The sequence below is a fragment of the Macaca fascicularis genome, chromosome 6 (genome assembly GCF_037993035.2).
Source record: "Macaca fascicularis isolate 582-1 chromosome 6, T2T-MFA8v1.1".
In the NCBI taxonomy this organism is placed as follows: domain Eukaryota; kingdom Metazoa; phylum Chordata; class Mammalia; order Primates; family Cercopithecidae; genus Macaca; species Macaca fascicularis.
In genome coordinates this window covers 145103788-145130000 of record NC_088380.1, presented here as the reverse complement: position 1 = coordinate 145130000, position 26213 = coordinate 145103788, and the positions used below count along the sequence as shown (strand labels likewise).

The 26213-nt window shown below is 47.4% G+C and overlaps 1 long non-coding RNA gene and 2 pseudogenes across 2 annotated transcripts in view; 1 reads left to right on the top strand and 2 right to left on the bottom strand.

The window, feature by feature from the left end:
* The window catches only part of LOC135971432 (uncharacterized), a 110606-nt gene extending 97561 nt beyond the window's left edge, over positions 1-13045 (bottom strand). For both annotated transcript variants that reach the window (XR_010587640.2, XR_010587641.2), the window contains exon 1: positions 12921-13045. This is a non-coding gene — a long non-coding RNA (uncharacterized lncRNA). The remainder of the gene's footprint in view (positions 1-12920) is intronic.
* Positions 2214-3671, bottom strand: LOC102117271 (large ribosomal subunit protein uL1 pseudogene; annotated as a pseudogene).
* On the top strand, positions 4505-4922 carry LOC102130642 (large ribosomal subunit protein eL37 pseudogene; annotated as a pseudogene).
* Positions 13046-26213: the final 13168 nt, after the last annotated feature.

Genomic DNA, 26213 nt, shown 5'->3' with positions numbered 1-26213 from the left:
GGTGGTGTGTGCCTGTAGTCCCAGCTACCTGGGAGGCTGAGGCTAGAGAATTGCTTGAACCTGGGAGGTTGAGGTTGCAGTGAGCTGAGATCGCGCCGCTGAACTCCAGCCTGGGCAACAGAGTGAGAATTCTGTCTCAAAAAAAAAAAAAAAGAAAGAAAGAAAGAAAGAAAAGAAAACAGCCACCCATTTGTTTTAAATGATTTATCATCTCCATGGACAAACAGCTGGAATAAGAAATCTCTCCTGGCCGGGCACGGTGGCTCACGCCTGTAATCCCCAGCACTTTGGGAGGCCGAGGCGGGCGGATCACGAGGTCAGGAGATCGAGACCATCCTGGCTAACACGGTGAAACCCCGTCTCTACTAAAAATACAAAAAATTAGCTGGGCGTGGTGGCAGGCGCCTGTAGTCCCAGCTACTCGGGAGGCTGAGGCAGGAGAATGGCGTGAACCTGGGAGGCGGAGCTTGCAGTGTGCCGAGATCGTGCCACTGCACTCCAGCCTGAGTGACAAAGCGAGACTCAAAAAAAAAAAAAAAAAAAAATCTCTCCTAACTTGTAAGTATCTTGAGGGACAAGGAAACCTTACAACTCACAAACACACGTGGTATTTTGGAGCTCTGGAGATGGACTCCATCAGTTCCAAAAAGCCTCCCACAGAAGCTTCCCATCAAAAAGCCCCACCCTGTCCTCATCCCAAGCAATGGCTCAAACGATTTAGTGAAACTCAACATCTTATTCAATCAATGCCACCCTCTCTTCTCACCAGCACATTCTACCTTTGATTTATCAAGCTGAGATTGGTCAGGAGTAGGGCCGCAGGAAGGGAGGATGAAGGGGGCAGATAGGGTCAGACCTGGTGTTCTAAAACACCAGCACATTCAATTCGTTGGGTATTTTGCATGAATTTCCTCTTGAGTTCACAGGCTCCTAACTCAGCAGAATTAAAATGGGATGAAGTAATTAGAGCAGCAGCCTGTGAGGATGTTTTGGGCCTGGCGTGCATAGGGAATGTGGGGCAGGGGGAAAGAAAAGAGACAAGAGAGCCTTAAGGCAGAAGATGAGGAAAGAAATGCACCCCAAGGGTCAACTCCTTGGGAAAGACTCTCCCAGCTTCCCTGGGTCACTGGTCGGCAGCCCTCTCCTTGGTTCTGCTTCCTGAGAACCTACTCCTGGTCTGGCCCTTCACAATCAGGCTCCAACCTCCCTTTCTAGTCCCCTTTTCAGGCACTTCCACCAGATGCCCATGACCTCTACCCACGCTAAACTCATTACCCTAGCCCTTCACTACGGTCTTTTCTGTCTTTTTTTTTTTTTTTTTTACTTGGAGATGGGGTCTCACTCTATTGCCAGACTGGAGTGCAGTGGCGTGATCTCAGCTCACTGCAGTCTCTGCCTCCTGGGTTCAAGCCATTCTCCTATCTCAGCCTCTGGAGTAGCCAGGACTACAGGCGTGTGCCACCACGTCCAGCTAATTTTGTATTTTTAGTAGAGATGAAGTTTTACCATGTTGGCCAGGCTGGTCACGAACTCCTGACCTCAGGCCTCCCAAAGTGCTGGGATTATAGGCATGAGCCACCGCGCCCAGCCTGCTTACACATTTACCTCTCCTATGAGATGATTGGTTCCCAGCCTCTGGATGTCACGCATGCATTGCATTTTCCTCCCTAAGCAAATCGCCACCTCATGATAAGACTTTCCCCCTTTGGTCCCCAGACTGACTCCTAAATTAGTTTAAACCCACAAGCTTTAAGTTATAAGCAGCGTGATGCAGACTTGTGGGTGTGTCATAGTTTGAGTTTAGGTGCTAATGGTATGTTGAGAGCATGCATGTGACTATTTCAGGGATATAATTTGAAGGGATTGGTTTGTGGATTATTTGTGCCTGGGCCATGGAAACTCTGAGTACCTGGCTAATTTTGATAAAAGCTGGTGACCCTATTCAGTTACCCTATAAAAGAGCCAGAAGCTCCTCCCTGGGGCAGCCTATTCACGTTTCACCAGTTTTTCCTGCCAGGTCCCTCTGTAGAATTGCTGTCCTTCTCCAACGAGATAGGATGAACCCAGATCTCTTGGGCCTGTAGACTCCCGGAACATCAGCCATCTCCTCTGTGATGTCAGGGGGAGCAGCCCTTGTCTAGAAAGGAGATTGCTGAATCCCAAGTCTTTCTCTGTTTATCTCTGTCTCTCTCTCTGTCTCTCTCTTTGTGGCACTAAGATTTATTAGAATGTGCCTTAACATAGGCACTGGGGCTTTTGCCTATGGTGTTCCTGACATATAAAGCCCAGATGTTCTGCCAGTTCTTCCAGAGCAATGATACCTGGAAGCTGAGAGCCAGATGGACATTGTACACAAGCTCGTCGTCTGTCATCCGGACATGGCCAAGAGCCATGCCAGACAGAGCCCTTTCTTCCTCTGGAACTTGATTGTGGACTTCCCCTCATCAACTTTGGCCACCATGTCTTCACTGTACGTCAGCAGGGAAGGGAACCTGCCTTCCTTATTTAGGCCTAGGCCCAGGATTTGTGGGATCTGCCTGATCACAGACCCTGAGGCCAAAAAGGCATCATACTTGTTAAGCAGCTTCTTGTTCTTGTCAAGTTTCTTCAGCACCTCGATGTCCACGTGGGAGACACCCACAGCCTTGGCCTCATCCCAGTGCTGCTGGTCCCCCAGGACACATGTGGAGAACGTGGGGCGGGGAGTGGACTTCAGATGACAGTGCCCAAGAAGCGTTCATCTTTCTGAGGGTCACAGTTCTTCAAGCGGATCTGTAGCTCCAGTGTTCCCAAAAGTTTCTGGCACTTGCACTGGTTCCTGTCCAGGACTTCCCGCACTGCCTCCTACAAGGTCTCAAGAGGCTGCTGCTCTTGGTGTTTTGCGCAGGGGTAACAAGAAAAGAGCTAATCCTGCCTCTCTTGAGGCCTGGGGCTCTCCCATTTCCTCCCTTCTGAGTCTAAGGAGGGTGGGGAGTGGCATGAGAGCCTGCATTTGTCATGTCTGGTAAATCCATATTCCCTGAATAAGGTCCACTTTATTAGATGAGAAAGGGTCACTCTTAGTCCCACTTTGGTTTTGTTTGTTTTTGTTGTTTTTTTGTTTCGTTTTGTTTGAGACAGTCTTGCTCTATTTCCCAGGCTATTGTGTAGTGGTGCCATCTCGGCTCACTGCATCTTCCGCCTCCTGGGCTCAAGTGATTCTCCTGCCTCAGCTTCCCAAGTAGCTGGGACTACAGGCATGTGCCACCATGCTCAGCTAATTTTTTTGTAGTTTTAGTAGAGATGGGGTTTCACCATTTCACCATGTTGACCAGGCTGGTCTCAAACTCCTGATCTGAAGTAATCCACCTGCCTCGGCCTCCCAAAGTGTTGGGATTACAGCCATGCCCCGCCTTAATCCCACTTTTGAAATAATGAGGAAATGAATCTTTAACCAGTAACACCACTTAACACACACATGCACTTTTTGTGATATGACAAAAGATTGCTTAATTTTCATTTTGGCAAGCAAGGAAATAAACAAATCAGTGATGACTACCATCTACTATGAACATGTTTTGAGGAAAGAATGTACATAAGAATATAACTTCAAACTAAAGAGAAAAGATCTTATATTGAATACATTTAATTTTATGTAAAGACTCACTACACTGTCTCTTGCTTTTTCTCATTTCATCATGATAGTGAAATGGACCAGTGAATACCCTAGCATGGAGTCTGGAAAGAACATAACTAGTCCGTGATCTCCTCTAAGCAGGGAGTGGTATTTGTTCATTTATGTATTCGCAGAACCTAACTCAGACCTAACTCACAGCACTCACTACATCTTTGTGGAATAAAGGAAGAGAAGAACGGAGAAAAGAATTCCTCATTTGAGGACCAGGATAGGAGACAGCTTAAGCCCCACTGGACTTGGGACCCTGGAACAATTGCTTCCACCAAATTCTACTCTGTGACCTCTTTTTTCAGGGGTGGGGGATGGAAGACAGAGTTTCACTCTTGTTGCCCAGGCTGGAGTACAATTACGTGATCTCGGCTCACTGCAACCACCGCCTTCCGGGTTCAGGCAATTCTCTTGCCTCAGCCTCCCGAGTAGCTGAGATTACAGGCACGCACCGCCACGCCCAGCTAATTTTTGTATTTTTAGTAGAAACAGGGTTTCACCATGTTGGCCAGGCTGGTCTCGAACTCCTGACCTCAGGTGATCCACCCACCTCAGCCTCCCAAAGTGCTGGGATTACAGGCGTGAGCCACCTCACCCAGCCCTGTATTGTGGTTTCTATCCCTGTCTCCCCTACAAGACCGTGGTTCTTGAAAGGCAGGTACCATGATTTTTTCCATTCTCACATCTCCAGTGTGTGACACCACTTCTGAATAAATGACTGGAAGGAAAAAAACCCAAGGAACCAACTAACATCCTTTTTTTCTGGGCATTTCAGAATCAGAGGCAACTATGGATTAAGGGACTACAATTAAGTTCTGTGAAAGTTGTCAAAATTAAAATAAAGTCACTAATGTTAAGAAAATCCAGCTCTCTGGTCTCGGCTGCAGAAGCGAGAAGACAAAGGGAACGTCATCGTTTGGAAAGCGTCACAATAAGACGCACACATTGTGCCGCCGCTGTGGCTCTAAGGCCTACCACCTTCAGAAGTCGACCTGTGGCAAATGTGGCTACACTGCCAAGCGCAAGAGAAAGTATAACTGGAGTGCCAAGGCTAAAAGACGAAATACCACCGGAACTGGTCGAATGAGGCACCTAAAAATTGTATACCGCAGATTCAGGCATGGATTCCGTGAAGGAACAACACCTAAACCCAAGAGGGCAGCTGTTGCAGCATCCAGTTCATCTTAAGAATGTCAACGATTAGTCATGCAATAAATGTTCCGGTTTTAAAAAATAAAAAAAGAAAAAGAAAAGAAAATCCGGGCAGGGCACAGTGGGTCATGCCTGTAATCCCAGCATTTTGGGAGGCCGAGGCGGGCGGATCACGAGGTCGGGAGATCAAGACCATCCTGGCTAACACGGTGAAACCCGGTCTCTACTAAAAATACAAAAAATTAGCCAGGCATGGTGGCACGCACCTGTAGTCCCAGCTACTCAGGAGGCTGAGGTAGGAGAGTCACTTGAACCCTGGAGGCGGAGGTTACAGTGAGCTGAGATTGCGCCATTGCACTCCAGCCTGGGCGACAGAGCAAGGCTCCATCTCAAAAAGAAAAGAAAAGAAAAGAAAACCCTGACAAACAGAATCAGGGCAGGCCATGAAGAGAGGGTTTTCATGTTTGTATGCTTGATTTAAAAAAAAAAAAAAATCACAAAAGACTGTAAAACTCACAACCTTGCATGAAGGCCTTCACAACATTACATAAAAAATACTTATGCAAGGACATCTGCCCAGCAACTGCCTGTCCAAGCTCAGACTGGCATCACCCTTGGTATTGATGTTTAAAGCCAAGGATAATTATTTTAAAATAATTACGGAATCTTCTTAATTTTTCCTTTAAAAGCCTTTATCAGGTTGGGCACAGTGGCTCACACCTGTAATCCCAGCACTTTGGGAGGTCAAGGCGCGCAGATTGCTTGAGTTCAGGAGTTTGAAACCAGCCTGGGCAACATGATGAAACCCCATCTCTACATAAAATATAAAAATTAGCCAGGCATGGTGGTACACGCCTATCGTCCCAGCTACTCGGGAGCCTGAGGTGGGAGGATTGCTTGAGCCTGGGAGCCAGAGGCTGCAGTGAGCCAAGATCATACCACTGCACTCCAGCCTGGGCAACAGAGCCAGACTGTGTATCCAAAAAAAAGGAAAAAAAAAAAAAAAAAGGCCAGGCGCGGTGACTCACACCTGTAATCCCAGCACCTTGGGAGGCCGAGGCAGGTGGATCACCCGAGGTTGGGAGTTTGAGACCAGCCTGACCAACATGGAGAAACCCCGTCTATACTAAAAATACAAAAAACTAGCTGGCATGGTGACACATGCCTGTAATCCCAGCTACTCAGGAGGCTGAGGCAGAAGAATCACTTGAACACAGGAGGCAGAGGTTGCAGTGAGCTGAGATCACGCCATTGCACTCCAGCCTGGGTCACAGAGCGAGACTCTGTCTCAAAAAAAAAAAAAAAAGCAAGACTTTGTCTTTTACTCACACAGTTTACTATGGCATGCATATTCATATTCCCATTGCAATGTCCATTCCAAAATAAAGACCTTTTCTTTTAGAAAGCCTCTCTGATCGTTATTTAGGTTTACAGTTCCTTCTCACATAGGGTATAAAAAGTGGTCTGAGACAACTCCACTCCCTGACCAAAACACCAGTGCAGATTTCATAGCCTTTAATGCCTGAGGCAGTGCTGAGGCTGGGCAAGGAAAATTCAAGTGTCCTTTCATCCACAAAGTCACTAACACAAACCCATTCACCCTCGCCTTGAAGCTACTAATGTCAAGAGCACCAACAGAAGCCTTAGTGCTCAGGAAAGAGAAAAAGGGCCTGGGTCGAGGGCATCAAATTCAGGTTTTCGTTGAAACTGAAGTTGTAGCTGGAGAGTAGTCTGGGTGTGTTGATCCCTCCTAAGCCCTCGCCAAATATAGAATGTGGGAAACCATATGATCTTACCCATGAAACTGTCCTTGCCTATGGTCTTTTTCTGCTTGTTCCTAATTGCTATTGTAATTTTAATGGGTCCCCCTTCATCAATTCCACATTCCATATCTTTCAGCTATTATACTAAAAAAGTAGGGTAGGCAGGAAGTTGAGGCTGCAGTGAGCCATGATCATGCCACTGCACTCCAGCCTGGGTGACAGTGCAAGACCCCATCTCTAAAAAGAAAAAAGAAAAAAAAGTGGAATAGGATGTGCTCGTTGACACATAACTTTTATGTAACTTGGGCATGCCCAGATTCCTCTGACCCAGGCTCCACCTGCCTTCTGACAGATTAGCTCTAAAGGAGTTCAGAAAATGCCACCCCAAAATATGCTGCTTTGGGCCTCAAACTGAGGACACTTGGGAAATAGCAAATACAGGGAGACGCTTTCTCTGAACTTCCCTCATCTGCCTAAGGACAGATTTTCCAAGAGGAACTCCATTGTCATGAGTCCCCTCCCCAGAAATTTCATCAACCAGGGAAGATTAACCAGGAGAGGAAACTAGAGGCCCACTTCATACCCAGACCGTCTCATGATGTCACCTGTTCTTCTGAGGGCCCATTCATCTTTCCCCAAAATCATTTACAGTCCCCTAAGTTGCCTATATCTCCCCTCACACCTCCCCCCGCATGAACAGAGCATGTAAACATCTACATCTCACTGGGTTTGGAGGTACTCATTTTTCTTTCATGCAATGCCCCTGTGCACATAATATATTTGTATAATTTTCCTCCTGTTAATCTGTTGTCAGTGTACTTCATAGACTCAATAGTTGAATCTCAAAGGATAGAGGGAAAGTTTTCCCTCCCTTACAGCTCATTCCAGCAATTTCTAACTGGAAAATCAGGGATACATGTGCCCATCCAACACCAGACACACTTGCAGGATCACAGAATTTTAACCTTCTCTGGAGCCCTACAGCAAGCTGGAGGTTATCATCCCCCAAGGGCAGGGAAGGAGTTGGGAAAACCACGGGACAAAGTGCCCAGAGGTTAGGGAAGACCAAGTGGGAGAATGAAAACAAAGACTGCCATACATTCAGCGGGGAAAATAACCAAAGGGGCCCGGTGAGGTGGCTTAACGCCTGTAATCCCAGGACTTTGGGAAGCTGAGGTAGGAGCATCGCTTGAGCCCAGGAGTTAGAGACCAGGCCTGAGCAACATAGCAAGACCTCATTTCTACAAATAATAAAAAAGAATTAGCTGAGTGTGGTGACCCGCACCTGTCATCCCAGCTACTCAGGAGGCTGAGGCAGAATCACCTGAGCCAGGAGGCTGCAGTGAGTCGTGTTCATGCCACTGCACTCCAGCCTGGGTGACAAAGCGAGACTCTGTCTCAAAAAAGAAAAGAAAAGAAAATGACTAAAGGAAGCAGGAAAGAGCCAGAGAAGGAAGATGACAAGAAAAGAGGAGGGAGTGTGTACAGGTGAATGATCACATGGGTGAAAACAGTGAAGAGGGAAAAGGGCACGAGGAGGGGGCCAATCCAATTAGAAGACACGTTAATTTCCTCAAGAGTCAGAGCAGTCTCATATCTGTTTGTTTTTCTCGAATCTCCTATTTAACCCCCGAAAAACGTTCAATACATACTTCATTGATTCCAGCTTGATTGATTGATTGATTGATTTTGAGATGGAGTCTCACTCTGTCACCCAGGATGGAGTGCAGTGGCTCGATCTCAGTTCACTGCAACCTCTACCTCCTGGGTTCAAGCAATCCTCCTGCCTCAACCTCCCAGGTAGCTGGGATTACAGGTATGCGCCACCACACCCAGCAAACTTTTGTATTTTTAGTAGAGACAGGGTTTCACCATGTTGGCCAGGCTGGTCTTGAACTCCTGTCCTTGGGTAATCCGCCTGCCTCGGCCTCCCAAAGTGCTGGGATTACAGGCATGACCCATCAGATCTGGTCTCCAGCATTATTTATGAACCATGCTTCCAACAGGAGACTCCAACTCTCTGGTTCATCAGAATCCTGTGCCTGAGACTTCTGACATTCATGGTACCATCTAAATTCTCATTCTATCCCAGGTTCTCAATGTTGCCTTTGAAAGGCAGGACTTTAGGTTGTATACCTAAATACAACCCCAGGGGAAAACTGCTCCCTGTGCTAGGTCTGTACACCTAAAAGAAGGCTACAGACCTTGGTTAACCCATCAAATTGTGATTTTGCCCATATCTGCCAGCTGTTAGTAAATAAATTCCTTTGCCTGGATGCAGAAAAGATCCAAAATATCCATGTTGAAGATACCTGGTTTCTGGTGCACACTCTGCCTGTCTCCCCTTGCTGGGAGTAAGCCTTCACAGTAACTGTTGTTGTTTTTTTGTTTTTTTGTTTTTTTTGAGAAAGGATCTCACTCTGTTGCCCAGGCTGGAGTGCAGTAGCACAATTACAGCTCACTGCAGCCTCCATCTCCAGGGCTCAAGCAATTCTTCCACCTCAGTTTTCCAAGAAGCTGAGACTACAGGTGCATGCCAACACACCTGGCTATTTTTTTATTTTCTAAAAAATTATTTATTTTCTGCCGGGCGCGGTGGCTCAAGCCTGTAATCCCAGCACTTTGGGAGGCCGAGGCGGGCGGATCACAAGGTCAGGAGATCGAGACCACAGTGAAACCCCGTCTCTACTAAAAATACAAAAAATTAGCCGGGCGCGGTGGCGGGCGCCTGTAGTCCCAGCTACTCAGGAGGCTGAGGCAGGAGAATGGCGGGAACCCGGGAGGCGGAGCTTGCAGTGAGCCGAGATCGCGCCACTGCACTCCAGCCTGGGCAACAGCGTGAGACTCCGTCTCAAAAAAAAAAAAAAAAAAAAAAAAAAAAAAATTATTTATTTTCTAAAAAATATAGAGGAGGTCTATCTATATTTAAATAAAAATATAAAAATATAAAAAATATATAAATATAAATATAAAAAATATTTAAAAATATAGAGGAGGTCTATCTATATTTCTCTATGTTGCCCAGGCTGGTCTTGAACTCCTGAGCTCAAGTGATCCTCCCACCTTGGCCTCCCAAAGTGCTGGGATACAGGGCAGAGAACTTCTAATGCATTTCAGCACAGCAGCTGCTTTCCCAGGCTAGGTCGCTGAGCCAGCCTCCGTCTCTATCCTCCTCAGCCAGCTATTGCTGGAACTGCCTGTACCCGCTGCTCCCTGCCCTGGCTGCCTCTAAGAGAGTGCTTTAAGGCTGGGTTGCTTCAAGCACTCTCTGCCCTCAATGCTAGCTTCTCAGTGGCTTGGCAAAGGTGCTTCCAACTCTTTTCTTTCTCCCTAGGGTCATCTTGGTAGGAATACCAGCATCTTAATTTCCTCTTTTATAAATCCTTACCTGATTTCCCTTCAGTTTTGCAGTTAAATCTACTGGTAATTGTGAAATAGCTCATGTGAAAAAAAAAAAAATCCTCAGAGCCTAGAAGCCTGGTCCTCAACTTCCAGCCCTCTTTTCTCATGACCAAAATATCCTAGAGCCTTCAAGTGTTCAGTACAGGCCCTGTTGGAACCTCTTTGAGCTCCACTGTTTATCTCTAGAAAAGCACTGAATATAGCAAGAGGCTAGAGGCATGCTGACATCTGCTCGTCAGCAGAGCAGAAATGATGGCTTTAATTTCCTTTCTCAATTAATTCATTCCCAGGCTGTTCCCTCCCCACCTTCATAAGCTGGTTCTTATTTCAAAAAGTGAAAGTAATAAAGCTGCTCTCCATTACTCATCCAGTTGCTTCCTCCAGCTGCACATACCCCACATGCTCTTCCTCAACCTCTCCTCATCACCTTCTTTTTCCTCCCTTCTCCCTCTCCCTCACCCCTTCTAGAGGGAGTGCAGGGTCATTGCTCTTCCTCCAAGTCCTACACTCTTCCTACAACCTTCTGAGCTTATTCTCGCTGGGTTGGTTTTCACGGTGCTGAATACATACCTCTTGATATGCTTTGCATTGATTGATTTCCTCATGCCAATGTTCCAGGCATACTTCTCTCAGAGATGACCCTAAGAAAAAATCTGCTGCCCCAGAGAAACTGAAAAATCCCAAAAGATTGAGTGCCTAACAGAGCTGGATTTATTCCCTCATTCCAACAACAGGAATTAAAATCTCAGAGCTGGACTGACCCATAATGCCCAGGCACTGGCCCTAACAGTGGGTCTGGACCAGGAGCCAGGATTTTTGTGGGGACCGCCCTCTGTAGGCACCTGGAGGCACCTGCATGCTGCATGTTTGGACATGTTTGGGCAGTGAAATATAAAGAAATGGGCCGGGCGCGGTGGCTCACGCCTGTAATCCCAGCATTTTGGGAGGCCAAGGCGGGCGGATCATTTGAGGTGAGGGGTTTGAGACAGCCTGGTCAACATGGTGAAACCCGGTCTTTACCAAAAGTACAAAAAAATTAGCTGATCATGGTGGCGTGCACCTGTAATCTCAGCTACATGGGAGGCTGAGGCTTGAGAATTGCTTGAACCCAGGAAGCAGAGGTTGCATGACCTGAGATCATGCCAGTGCATTCCAGCCTGGGTGACAGAGTGAGAGTCTGATTGAAGAAAGAAAGAAGGAAGGAAGGAAGGAAGGAAGGAAGGAAGGAAGGAAGGAAGGAAGGAAGGAAGGAAGGAGAAAGAAAGAAAAGTAAATGCAACTGAGCGTATAGGGTAAGGCATGGGGCTCTGGACTCAAAACTCAGATTTAAGTTCTGCCCTGACATTTATTACCTACCTGACCCTGGTTAAGTTACTTCTCTACCCCTTAATTGTAAAATAACAGTACTTCCCTGGCTGGCAGGACCAAATGAGAGCATGTATGTAAAGCATTTAATGCAATGTCTGGTGCATGAAGAGCATTCATTAATTGTAAGAAGTTATTATAATCATAAGTGAATAGACATCACTAAGCCAGATAAGCTGTTAAAACTCATTGTAGGCCTCTAAATTAAAAAAAAATACAGCCTTGCTATTTTTTAAAAGTATTGCCTCTAAGAGTTGCTTTAATAAATTGCTAGAAAGGAGTGATTTATAAGTACCATATTGTTGGAATGCAAACAGATACTCCAAAGAGGTAAAAGTAACTTGTTTTCTTGAGTGGGACAAATATTCCCCTTGGGATCTTGTTTACAAACTCAAATATCTTGTAAGCAAATGATGCTAAGAGAAACTCTAGCCCTTACTTAGGGGAAATGATCACAAAAACTGTATTCTGAGCTTTGAGTAAATGAGGTTTCTACCCTGCAGAAAAGGAGCCATTGCCCAAATGAAATACCCTGATTTCAAAAGCATGAGGAAAAATTGTCAATCTTGAGGTTTTCCATTGTATACATGTTTATTCTGATGCCGCGCAATATTGGGTAATGGCCAACCTACTGCACAAAACAGTTTTCAAGTATTCATGTGTAGACTATCTAAGGGCAGCTATCTAACCAACCTTGTATATGATGCTTTTTGTTCTGTCTGCTTGTATCTTTACTGTTTCCCAATACACACACATGCACACTCACCCAATTCACATCCACACTCACACAGACACACATATTAACACACATTTACTCACAGGCATGCATAAACTAACACACTAACACACACGTTCCCTCACTTTTTTTCTCTTCTACACACACATACACACACACATACACACACAACCCCACTTTGCCCAGAGCAAGCAGAGCCCAGAACTCTGTCTTCTGGTGGCTACGGAAGGATCCCATGACCGCTCTGAAAAGCATCTCTTTGTTCCCTTTCTCCCCTCACTGTAATATTTCCTTTTCCTGAATATCACGCAGCAAGGGGCAGGGAGGGGGAAAGGAAGGAAAGGAAACCGTGGTCTCCCCCGAGCCCAGCAGTGCAGGCTGTGTGAAGCAGAAGGCTCCTGCTGCTGGGTGCTGGCATCTCTCCTGCCATTTTTTCTGAAACTTTGGGGTGTTTTTCTCTTCGCAGCACCCACGCTCCCCTCCCTTTCTGCCAAAGCTCCTTGTTGTGACACAGTGAGCGGCTGGTGGGTGGGGGGAGGGGAATCAGCTAGGTGGCCTCCCGGCTGAGTTACAGCTCCCCCTCCAGGAGCAGGGAAGGCAGAAATGAGACCACAGACAAATCCTAGAAGCCCCCCTAGTGCTGATCCCCCTACATACCCAGAGCGTCTGTGCACCCCCCGACACCCACCCATACACAGACACACACACACACACCCCAGATGAGCGTGGCAGGCACAGCCACACAGTCAGTAACACTCAGGCGGGAAACCCCATGTCACATTGCCATGGGTCTGCCCAGAAGCAATCCATGCCCCACGCCCCTCCTTTGATCTCTCACCCCTTTGCTGGGCCACAGAATGTTGCTGAGTGCTGGGCCTTGGGTGCGTGGACTCCAATACCACCGGCACTTCAAGCACAGGGACCACCAGCGGCAGCGCCAGCGGCTGCCCAACCCCCTCCTCCCAGGGCTCCAGCAGTACACCCTGAAAAACACACACAGTCCTGGTTGGGGGCGGGGCAGAGGACGTGTGGGGTACATCTCATGGGCTGTGGCCTCGCTCCCCTCGGGTTCAGCTGATGGCCAGCAGTCCCTGGGCTCGTCTGAGGGAGAGACATCACTACAAGAGGAAAGGAGAAAGGATTCAATGACCTCTCAGAGCTCTCTCAAAACTCCGGGAGAACCAGTCAGTGAGAGCCAAGTGACAGGTCTGAATACCAGAGGACCCCGCGTTGCCAAGCTAGGTCCTGGGTCAGGAAAGTCAAAGGACATTGCCTACTGTGCGGGGATAAAACAGGAGACTCTGTGGGCTCAGCTGCAAGTACCCAAAGATGGGCTCCATCATTTTCCTTGCTGGCCACTGGAGGGCCAATACCCTGCCCTCCTCCCTCCCCAAGACCTTCTTTTTATCAGGCTGTTTCTCTAGCCCCTCTGCTTTAGGCACATTATTTTATTTTAATTTACATAACTCCACTGGGTGTTACTGTAGAAAAAAAATTAAAAAAAAAAAAAAAACCAGGCCGGGCGCGGTGGCTCAAGCCAGTAATCCCAGCACTTTGGGAGGCCGAAACGGGCGGATCACGAGATCAGGAGATGGAGACCATCCTGGCTGACACGGTGAAACCCCGTCTCTACTAAAAAATACAAAAAACTAGCCGGGCGAGGTGGCGGGCGCCTGTAGTCCCAGCTACTCGGGAGGCTGAGGCAGGAGAATGGCGTGAACCCGGGAGGCGGAGCTTGCAGTGAGCCGAGATCCGGCCACTGCACTCCAGCCTGGGCGGCAGAGCAAGACTCCGTCTCAAAAAAAAAAAAAAAAAAAAAAAAAAAAACCAAACACAACTTGTGGTTCAGGGATTTTACATGATTTGATCAAGATTACAGCCAAGTGCGCGGTGTGGCGTGTGCCTGGAGTCCCAGCTATTTGGGAGACTGAGGCAGGAGGATCACTTGAGTCCAGGTCAGGAGTTGGAGTGCAGTCTTCATCCTGGGTAATATAGCAAGACCTCATCTCTCAAAAGAGAGAGAGAGAGAGATACAGAGAGAGAGAGAGAGACAGAGAGAGAGAGGGAGAGAGTGAGCTAGAGAGAGAGAGAGAATACACAACTAGCAAGTGAGGGAGCCAGGGTTCGCCCCCATACCTGGGTAACTTCGTAACCTTGGCCCTTCCCACTGCTTCTCAGGAGCTCGCCACTGGAACCTTCCCAGCTTCCTCTGAGTGAGCTGGAGAGGGAGTCTGGTGTTGAAGAGAGTGTTGGGGGAGGTAGAAGAGGCATCTGCCTACTGACTTTCTTCCAAGGGAACAAAAGTAGCACAGCCTGGGAACCCTCTGCGCCGTCTTCCAAGCCTTGGGAGGCAGTGCCCAGTGGCTCCGGTGATTCCTCTAGAGCCATTTCTCCTTCAGGACCCCACACTTTCTTGGCCAGTGTGCTACATGGCTGCAAAGATCCCAGCCCTGGACAGGCAAAGAATGTGTTGATTCAGAAACAGTTTTTAAATTAATAAGCACATGGTGATTCAGGCTGTTTGTTCAGGGCAATGTGCTGCCTAAATTGGAATGTGCCAAACTCCCTTCCCCTCACCTTCTCCCCCTTCCCCTCACCTTCTCCCCCTTCCCCTCACCTTCTCCCCCTTCCCCTCACCTTCTCCCCCTTCCCCTCACCTTCTCGCCTTTCCCCTCACCTTCTCCCCCTTCCCCTCACCTTCTCCCCCTCTCCAGGTCCTGGCTGTTCCCCATGTCATTCTGGTAGTCAGAATTCCAGTTCCTCCATACCCTCAGGTGGGGCAACTGTTAGTCTGCAAAGCCCAACTTGCCAACTGAGCAGCTTCCCTGGGCTCTGAGGTCTCTCGTGTGTGTGTGTGTGTGTGTGTGTGTGTGTGTGTGTGTGTGTGTGTAAGGTGCTTTTTCTTCTTAAATTGAAAAGTGATTAATCCATCGGTTCTCCTCTCTTCTGGAACATGTCCTAGGAGGACAGGTACTACTCAGTTTCATATCTGCTGTCAGGAAGTAGGCATAAGCAGCTCCTCCTTGAGGCAAGACCTACAGGTTGGACTGTCTTAAGGATGATCAAACTAGAAATTATTCTTCCTAGAGGGGCTGCCATCAGAAGTTTATCTCATCTTATCTCCCTTCAAATAGAGCTGCTCTTCTCTTCAGCCCAGACAAACATAATACATTCAAATACTCATTCGACAAGTATTTATTGAGTCTTTATGAGCCAGAAATGGTTCCAGGTATAGGCATATTGTGGTAACGAGACAGAGAGGCACCCTACTCTCACGGGGTTTCATTCTAGTATGTGGGGGTGGGGAAAGGCAGATAAGAAATGAGGAAACCAATAATCAGTGCCAGGATATATATCAAATAAGATATGATAGAGCAGGGATCAGATTAGCAAGCTATAGCCATGGGCCGAATCTGCCTACTACCTGTTTTGTAAACAAAATTTATAAAGTAAATAAAGAGGCTAACACAGTGGTTCATTCCTGTAACCACAGCATTTGGGGAGTTTGAGACCATCCTGGGTAACACAGCAAGATCCCCATTCCTGCAAAATAAATATTTTTTAAAATACCCAGGCAAACTTGGTGGGCACACACCTGTGGTCCTAGCTACTTGGAAGGCTGAGGCCAGAGGATCATGAAGGTACAGTGAACTGTGATCGCACCACTGCAGTCCAGCCTGGGGAAAAGAGTGAGACCCTGTCTCTAAAAAAGAAAGAGAGAGAAAAAAAGAAGAAAGGAAGGAAGAAAGGGGAAGGAAGGTTGAATGCTCAGCAGGGGCCTACTTTATTTTCTCTTTTATTTTTTAATTAATTTTTGAATAGATAATATATTTAATGAATCTACATTTTAAAAAAAATAGAAAAAGATATGCAGATAAGTCTATTTTCCTGCCCTGTTTCCTAGCTATCCACTTTCCTTCCCCATAAGCAACAAAATGTTAATTTCTTGTGCCTCCTTCCAGAGAAATGTATTCATACAAAAGCAAGTACATGTGTATAGTCTATGTTTTTGCCCCCAAGGAAGCTATTTTAAATTGGAAGATCGGGAAAGATTTGTGATTTAGGATAAAATTTGAATAAGAAGGTGCCAGCCAGGCAAAGATCTCAGAGCAGCAGCTTCCAGGCTGTGGGAACAACTAGTACAAAGGCCCTAAACTAGACCTGACATGGCAGGCCCTGAGATGAGAAAGGAGGCTCATGTGTTTGGGACATGCTGGGCCAGAGGGCAGTGATTTGACATAAATTGGAAGAAATTAGAAAGCAGGAAGATTCTACTCTTAAAGGCTCTATAGGCCAGGCATGGTGGTTCATGCCTCTAACCCTACCACTTTGGGAGGCTGACGCAGGCGGATCACGAGGTCAGGAGTTTGAGACCAGCCTGGCCAACATGGTAAAACCCTGTCTCTACTAAAAATACAAAAATGAGCCAGGCATGGTGGCACATGCCTATAATCCCAGCTACCCGGGAAGCTGAGGCATGAGAATTGCTTGAACCCGGGAGGCGGAGGTTGCAGTGAGCTGAGATGGCACCACTGCACTCCAGCCAAGGAGACAAAGTAAGACTCCATCTTAAATAAATAAATAAGGCTCAGCCGGGTACGGTGGCTCATGCCTGTAATCCCAGCACTTTGGGAGGCCAAGGCTGGTAGATCACCTGAGGTCAGGAGTTTGAGACCAGCCTGGCCAACATGGTGAAACCCTGTCTCTACTAAAAATACAAAAATTAGCTGGGTGTGGTGGCACACACCTGTAGTCCCAGCTACTTAGGAGGTTGAGGCAGGAGAATCGCTGGAACCTAGGAGGTGGAGGCTGCAGTGAGCCGAGATTGTGCCACTGCACTCCAGCCTGGGAGACAGAGTGAGATTCTGTCTCAAAAAAAAAAAAAAAAAAAGAAAAAGAAAAGAAAAAGAGCTAATATAAATAAAGAGAACAGCAATTAGCACAGTAACCACTCAACAACTTTCTCCCCCTCCTCCTCCTCATTACTTGGTTTACAAAACACTTTCTCATCAATTATCTCATTTGATATTTGCAATAACCCTGTGATTGGGCATGGCAGGTGTTACTGTTTCCATTTCACAGGTAAAAACATTGAGGCTCAAGATGATTAAATACATCGTCCAAGTCACAGAGCAGAAACAAACCCAGGTGTTCTGACTCCACATAGCGCAAGCTTCTCTCGTTATGGGGAGAGCAGAGGGCAATGTAAGCAGGCAGAAAAACAGGAACAAGAGAAAGAAGCAGGCAGCTTTGGTAAACCCAACTGCATGTCATTTGCACCAGGCATGCTCTCTCAAGAGAAGCCTGCAACCTCTGCCTTCTGGGTAGTCTCCATATTCCCAGATCACAAGTCCTAGCTCAGGAAAAGGAGCAGCTTACTGATGGACAGCCTCAACAGAGCAGGAAAATTGTGAACAAGAGAAATTCACCACCTCTATAATCTCATTAACACTGCAGACCTACACGCACATGCACCAGACCTGCAGGTTGTCAGCGTTTAGTTACTAAGCCTGAGGCCTGAAATAAATTAGGCTGCATCTCAGAAAAACAAGGTTATGTTACTCATATTAAGTATTCGTGTGGATTAAAATGCCATCTACACCTTTCTTTTCTCAGGGCCCTGCTGAGTGGCTAGAAGGGCTATCTTCCACACGCGCCACTCAGACTCTGTCCTGTCGCTTCCCAAAGGGGACTGGCCAAATTGAGCCACCTACCCCTTGTCTATCAGAGCCAGGCTATGAGGCCCCCAGGTAGGGGCTTCAGTGTCTGCCTTTGGAATGAAGTTGCCTTCTCGGGTTGCCCCTGGCAACCAAACTGCTTGAATGTCTGTATCTCTTAGAGGAGACTTGGGAACTGGGGAGGAGGAGGAATCGGTCCCTGAACAACAGGATGCAGGGAACATGTCAGGCATTGTCCTCCTTTCCACCTTTCAGCCCCTAGACCCCACCTCCTGATGAGAACAAGTGTTGTCCCCTCACCTGGCTTCTGCAGGTCAGCAGAATTAGCCTGAGATTCTCCCTGAGGACGGGGAGGTTGGGGAGAACCTGCCTGCTTAGCCTACTGCAAAGATCCAGGTACCCAATACATCCTTGGCCAGTTCCTGGCACACCATATGCCTTCAAACGCCTTACACCATTTTGTCCTTTAAGCTTCAACATCCCCTTCTCCAGGAAGCCTACTCTGACTTGGCTTTTGGCCCCAGGCAGAGATAGTGTCCCTGCCTGTGAAAACCTGAGTATCACTCTATCATAATACACATCACTCCATTGTAGATGTATCTGTTTTTATTAGCTCCTCGAGGTTAAGGAGTGTGTATTATTCTAGCCCAGGACCTGGCACATAGGCACAAAATAAATGCTTATTGAATGGGTGACTGAGTGAGAACACAAGACTGTGACAGGAGAGCATTTCCCAAACCAGCAGTCCTGTAGTCCATTGCAGATTAGTAGGAATGTCGCAAAAAATAAAAAGGATTTCTCTGCTTAGATAATGTTGGGAAAGAAATTCCCTCCCTTCTAGAGGCAGGAAGATCTTCAAGCACTGGCCGGAGGAAACAGAATGTGTAGAGCACAGAGGGGCCTGAAATTATTCAGCTCCAACCACAGCATAGGGTGTGCAGAGGGAACAAGGAACCAAGACAGTCCTGAAAGCTGAATTAATACATTTGGGACAGGCAAGTGGCAAGCTCCAAGCCTCATATTAGGAAGACAGATCTGGCCAGGTACGTAGGGTGGACTGGAGGGAAGAATCAGCTGGCAGGGACACTTGTCAGGAAACTGTTGTGACAGTGCAGACTTGATCTGTAAAGGGTGTAGACAAGAGCAGTGACAGAGGGAAATGAAAGCAAGAAATAAACTACCCAACTCTATTGGATGGCTTCTTCATCAGCCCGGGGATGGCAGCTGCTGCCTGACCCTGGTTAATTGCCAGCCTGTGGTTGCCATCTGAGCTGACTGGCCACCAAACACTTGGTGCCCTGCAGAAATCCTAGCTGCCATTACCCCTGGTGCTGAGTAGTGTGGGGTGGAGGGTAAGTCTAGGAGAGCATTTCCCAAACCAGCAGTCCTGTAGTCCATTGTAGATTAGTAGGCATGTTGCAAAAAATAAAAATGAGTTCTCTGCTTAGATAATGTTGGGAAAGAAACTCCAGAGTTGACAAAGGGAGAAAGTTTCTCTACTGGAACATGTCAAGGAGCCATGTACCCCTTCCCTCAGTGTTTATCAACCTGAAATGGCAATGGAGCCCTTTTCATACCAGCCCCATTCACAGCTCCTAAGAGAGCACTCACTTCCTTAGAGGTACAGCTTCACTCACAGTCCTACCTCAGAAGCAGTACAGAAGCTGCTTACAAGCTCTGGCTCTGAAGTCAGTGGGTCTGGATTCAAATCCTAGCTCTACCACTTGATGGTTATCTAGCCTCTCAGTTTGCTTGTCTACACGATGGGGAAAATATTAGAAGCTACTACAGTAGGGTTGTTTAGAGGATTATATTGGCGAGATATGCACCTAGCACTGTACCTGGCGCATAGGAGTCCCTCAAAATTTTTGAGCTACTGTTTTTATCCTATGCAACCATGTGCTCTATAATGAGAGTTCAAGATCTGAACCAGGGCAACCTGGTGAGGGGAGGGTGTCAAATTATCTCTCTGGAGATTTAGAAGTGGAACGCAGGGCCAAATGGTTGGCAGTGGAAATGAAGGCGGACAAGATGCATAAAAAGAGGAGCCAGAATCTGAGATCGAGGCCTGAAGAGTCACAGCCAGCACCTCATCACGAGTCTGCCCCTCACTCTTTCCCCATGCTCGCAACCCCATTTTCTGGCTGCCCCTGTTTGCCCTCCCTGTATCGGAGCAGCGTCAGGCCCTCGGATGTTTCCAGCCAGTGGCCTCCACCAGGTGCTTATTGACTCTTACTGTGTGAATGAGAAGTTCATGTCATGTCCTCATGACTACAAGGAACACCCCTTCCCCTATCTTTTACTCCCCCTTCCTCTCTTCTTGTCCTCACTGCACACGCACCTTTCCAGATGCTTCCCTTGAACCCGATAGCTGTCACACCTTCCCAAGAGTGGCCTTTGGATCTGGAAGACAGAATGAATAAAGGAAATCATTCCTTCCATCAATACAGCATTTTGCAAAGTGATTTTATATGATTTTGATAACACTGTGAGGAAAGTATTATTATTTCCATTTTAGAGATGAATAACTAAAACTTACAGAACTTAGCAATATCTCAAGGTCACACAGCTACACAGGATAGAATCAGGACCTGAACCCTGCACTTTTCACCTCTAAGCCAGGGTCATGTCCACTGTACCCTCCACCCTGGCCTCCCTGCCAACCCAGGACTCAGGGTCAGGCCACTATGGCTGCAAATCACAGCCTTTATCTAAGAACTTGTCTCTGGGCAAGTCACATACAGCTCTGTGTGTTCATGGGTAGGCACCACCCCCAAATACCTAGCTTTGCCTCTGAAAGTGACTTTTAAGAAGAGGTGAGCTAGTCAGGGTATTCAGGGATGCCAGGAGCAAAGTCTTGGATCAGAGCTGCTCTGCCTGCTCGTGTCACACTGCTCTCCTCTGGGGGAAATCCCCAGCAGCTGTGATATGCTTAGGTTCAAGATTCTGCCCTAATGTGGTCTGACAGCAGCTAAAAGGCTGGAGTGGGAAGATCTAGGACTGAAAATCCCTCAGTGGAAACCTGGTTTCCTGTTACTACCCTTTGTGTTCTCTGTATTTGAGGGACTCAGGAAGACTCAGGCACCATGATTATCTGGCAGGTTTTGAGTCTCATTCCTTAGCCATGGGAAGAGGCACCTCCTCCTCCTCTCCATCCAGAGAGGGCCTGAATCTAAGCACGCCAGGCAGATGAGTCTGTGCTTTCCGTGTTCCCCCTTTAGACCTGGCCCTCTTCTCCTCCTGCAATGGCCAGTATCTTGTCACTCACGACCCCGCTTCTGGATCCTGGGGCCCGCCTCTTCCTTCCCTTCCCTCTCCTTATATGCCAGCATCATCACAGAATCGCTCTGAGGGCACCCCAGAGTCCCTCATGTTTTTATCTTGTGAATTCCAGAACTGACAATTTCTTCATTACAAAGAGGAAAGGGTTGACTCCTGTAATCCCTGGGAGACCAAGGTGGGAGGACTGCTTGAGGCCAGGAGTTTGAGACCAGCCTGGGCAACCCAGGAAGACCCCATTTTTACAAAAATTTAAAAATTAGCCATGTATGGTGGTGTGCACCTGTGGTTCCAGCTACTCAGGAGGCTGAGATGGGAGAATCACTTGAGTTCAGGAGTTTGAGGCTGCAGTAAGCCTTGATTGTGCCACTGTGCTTCATCCTAGGTGACAGAGATGCTGTCTCAAAACAAACAAAAAACAAAGGGGAAAAGATGTATTCCTTATCATCTTCCCTAGCCTGTGGGGCTGAGAAGGCAGGTGGTCTGAGCCCCCCTTCTACCCTATCCAAATTGCTGTCCTTCCCAGCTCCACCTCAGCTGCCAAAGTCTGCCATGGTGCACAGACAAAGGGAACCACAAAGCTCCCCCAGGAAACCAAAAATGCCAACACAACAGATTTATAACTGTGAATAGACTCCAAGAGATCATGGAGGAAAACTCCAAGCCTTTTTAGTTTCTACACACACACACACACACACACACACACACCCCGACACACTCTTTCCTCCACCCCCAACAGCCCTCCCTTAAGAGAGATGTTAATGGAGTCGTCCATTAAATGCAGCAGCTGCCAGAGCATTCGGCTGACTGGGCAGAGGGCCTGAACCCATTTATTCCAAACTGCAGCCCCCATCACATATCTCAGGTTTTTATCTTTTCATTTCCACACTGTGCTCCGGCCAGGTCGCTGAATGCCAGCTCCCGGCCTGAGAACCCACACGCTTCCATGGAGTACACACTAATGCCTGCCTGCCTAACAGCCACAAAGGCCGTGCATGGAGGGATGGGAGGGAGGCCAGCGGGAAGGGTAAATCAGTACTCATATCCCAAAGCCCACTCACACTCAAGAAAATGTTGCTTAAAGAGCCCCACTGTGGAATCTTTATCTATGACAATTACTTATAACTGAAAATTTGTTACAATGTCACAACATCTAAAATCCATTCTCAGCCTGGCACGGTAGATGGCTCACACTTGTAATCCCAGCACTTTGGGAGGCTGAGGCAGGAGGATTGCTTGAGCATAGGAGTTTAAGACCAGCCTGGGAAACACGGCAAGACCCCATCTCTATGAAAAATACAAAAATTAGGTGGTCCTGGTGGCATGCATCTGTAGTCCCAGCTACTCAGAAGGCTGAAGTGAGAGGATTGCTGGAGCCTGGGAGTCAGAGGCTGCAGTGAGCCAAGATGGTACCACTGCACTTCAGCTTGGGTGACAGAGTGAGACTTTTTCTCAAAAAATAAAATAAAATTCACTCTCAAGAGGAAGACTGCCTGTTTCTGAAGACTCTGTCCCCAAGACCAGTGTCACCTGTCATTTCTAATGGGTCCCTGTCCTGTTCTCCATTGTGAACTATTATAAAGCCAAATACTTTACCAGCTGTTTAGAATGAAGGCAACAAAACAAGTTTTATATAGTGTGGGAAAATTCTAGAGTATCAGCTGTATACAATCTGGCAAATTGCAGGAACATGGCTTGATGGAAGAGTGGGACTCTGACTTAGCACAACAGTCTGCCTTCAGTTCTTGGTTCTTCCTGCTTCTCTCAGCTTTCTCTTTGACCTTCTGACTCTTGGAGTAGCCATTCTACAAACATTATCTGAGTGCTGCTATGTGCAAGCTGCTGCTCCTGGCACAACCCTTGGGTTCATGGCAAGACTGCCTCCTCCTCATGGTTCTCCAATACCCCCAGCTGGCTTTCTGGACCCTATGACTAGGAGCTGAACTGATTTGTTCCTCTCTTATACTGACCTTGCCTTTCCTCACACCTGAGTCTAGAAAGTACCTCTTATAATTGACTGCTGAACCCATCATTTATGTTCCTTTTTTTTTTTTTTTTTTTTTTTTTGCGATGGAGTCTTGCTCTTGTCGCCCAGGCTGTCACAACAGCATTATCTCAGTTCACTGAAACCTCCGCCTCCTGTGTTCAAGTGATTCTCCTGCCTCAGCCTCCCGAGTAGCTGGGATCACAGGCACCCGCCACCATGCCTGGCTAATTTTTGTATTTTTAGTAGAGATGGGGTTTCACCATGTTGGCCAGGCTGGTCTTGAACTCTTGACCTCAAGTCATCCACCCAACTCTGCCTCCCAAAGTGCTTGGATTACAGGCGTGAGCCACTGCGCTTGGCCCATCATTTGTGTTTCTTAAGCAATTTCATTTGAATGAGCTAGATGTACTCTACAGTCAAAAAGGCAAAAAGACAATGCATGCTGTAATGGACACAAGTTCCTCCCCAAGTGTTGCTTCCTTAGGGGATCAGTCTCTTTAGTTATTCCAAAACCACATGGTCCTGGGAGTGGCAAGATCCTCCCCTCGACTTCAGGGATAAGGACATGACCCAGGCCTAGCCCATCAGATTACTCCACGCCTCTAGGCACAGCAACTGATTCAGAGAAGGACACAGAACTCAAACCAGACAAATCACAGTGGTCTCCGGGCTTCTCCAGGAGCTATAGGGGAAATACATACTCTCTCTGTGGAATGGTGAGTTCTGAGGGTAGCGCTGGTTTGGAGCTGCTGGTGGCCACCTGACTGCCCTATGTGGAGAGTCTGTCTGACCCTGAAGCAAGGCAGCAACAAGCAAAGCCAAGGAACAGAGATAGTCTGTACCCCATGCACCATTTGTTTTCTCTCTCTGTGTGTGTGTGTGTGTGTGTGTGTGTGTGTGTGTTTGCTTCTTTGTTTATTTTCTTTCCTGAGACACAGTCTTGCTCTCTCACCCAGGCTGGAGTGCAGTGGCACAATCTCAGCTCACTGCAACCTCCGCCTCCCAGGATCAAGTAATTCTCCTGCCTCAGCCTCCTGAGTAGCTAGGATTACAGGTGTGCACCACCACACCTGCCTAATTTTTGTTTTTTGTTTTTTTGACATGGAGTCTTGCTCTGTCACCCAGGCTGGAGTGCAGTGGACCGCTCTCGGCTCACTGCAAGCTCCGCCTCCTGGGTTCATGCCATTCTCCTGCCTCAGCCTCCTAAGTAACTGGGACTACAGGCGCCGGCCACCACACCCAGCTAATTTTTGTATTTTTAGTAGAGCAGGGTTTCACCGTGTTAGCCAGGATGGTCTCAATCTCCTGACCTTGTGATCTGCCCGCCTCGGCCTCCCAAAGTGTTGGGATTACAGGCGTGAGCCACCACTCCCGGCATTTTTGTATTTTTAGTAGAGATGGGGTTTCACCATGTTGGCTAGACTGGTCTCAAACTCCTCACCTCATGATCCACCTGCCTTGGCCTCCCAAAGTGCTGGGATTACAAATGTGAGCCACTGTGCCCAGCCTGTTTTTTAATAAGCTGGTGTTTTGAAATTTTTATTTATTTTTGTAGAAATGAGATCTCACTATGTTGCCCAGACTGCTTTTGAACTCCTGGTTTCAAGCGATCCTCCCACCTCAGTCTTCCAAAGTACTGGGATTACAGATGTAAGCCACGGCGCCCTGGCCATGATGCATCATTTGAAGTCATGGATCTAGTCTTCCCAAAGCCAGTCGACCATTTTGCTGGAGATGTTTGAAAGAAAACAGCTACCTTTTAGTTAGTTGTCCCTCTGGGACACAGTCCTTATACTACCTTCCTGTTTGTTTGTTTGTTTGAGACAGAGTCTCGCTCTGTCACTCAGGCTGGAGTGCAGTGGTACAACCACAGCTCACTGCAACCTCTGCCTCCTGAGTTCAAGTCATTCTCATCCTTCGACCTCCCAAGTAGCTGGGACCACAGGTGTACACCACCATGCCTGGCTAATTTTTTTGTATTTTTGGTAGAGACAGGGTTTCACCATGTTGGCCAGGCTGGTCTTGAATGCCTGAGCTCAAGTAATCCACCTGCTTTAGTTTCCCAAAGTGCTGGGATTACAGGCATGAGCCACCATTCCTGGCACTACCCCTATCTTATTCCCTCCCACAAAATATGTTGGGAGAAAAGTTATGGAAATGGATAAGAGTTATCCAAAATTTTCCTTTTCGCCTCTAAATCAAAGCACAAGATTCCAGATCTCTTGAGAATAAGAATCAGAAGCCACTCTGATTCTAGAAATAGTGAGTCAACTAAGTGCTTGCTGAAGAGGTCAGAGATATTTGAGGTGTATCCCTAAATATTTGGGAGCATCTTGATAAACATTTACTGTGCTCTCTGTCTCACATTTTCCCTGGGGATCACTATCAAAATAGATGGGTCAAGGTACCACCCAGTGGCCTTGCCGGAGAGAGTTCTTCACCCCCTCGCCAACTCCCTTCCCATCCTCACCACTAGTGGGAAGGAGGTCTTCAACATAACAGTGCATTGAAGTTAAGCTCTAAGAGGTGACAGAAGCAATGAGGAATTGTCTTGGAGATGCTTTATTGGAAGAACATAAGGATCCACCTTCATCCTTCCAAAATAGAGCCAGACCTTGGCCAGGCACTGTGGCAATAATGCCAGCACTTTGGGAGGCCAAGGTGGGTAGATCACCTTAGGTCAGTAGTTCAAGACCAGCCTAGCCAACATGGAGAAACCTCATCTCTACTAAAAATGCAAAAATTAGCCAGGCGTGGTGGCACATGCCTGTAATCCCAGCTGCTCAGGAGGCTGAGGCAGGAGAATCGCTTGAACCTGGGAGGCGGAGGTTTCTGTGAACCAAAATCATACCACTGCACTACAGCCTGGGCGACAGAGCAAGACACTATCTCAAAAAATTAAAATTAAAATTAAAAAATGGAGCCAGACCCAATCTCACAGGCCCTAATAATGAAGCCTAGACTCAGAGAAGCAAGCAGGGGGTAGAAAGCAAAGAGGAGGAAAATTAAAGGGAACAATTGCAAAAAGATTGAAAAAGAAAGCCCCAAGAACAAAATAGCATCACGAAGAGGCCAAGAAGCTGAGTAAAACATAGCAGAGGGATGACAAGACCCGAGTACCTGGGGCCTTTCATCAGAGCAGCCAGTTCCCTGGGCAGGTGCTGGGCTTCTCCTTCCAGACAGCTCC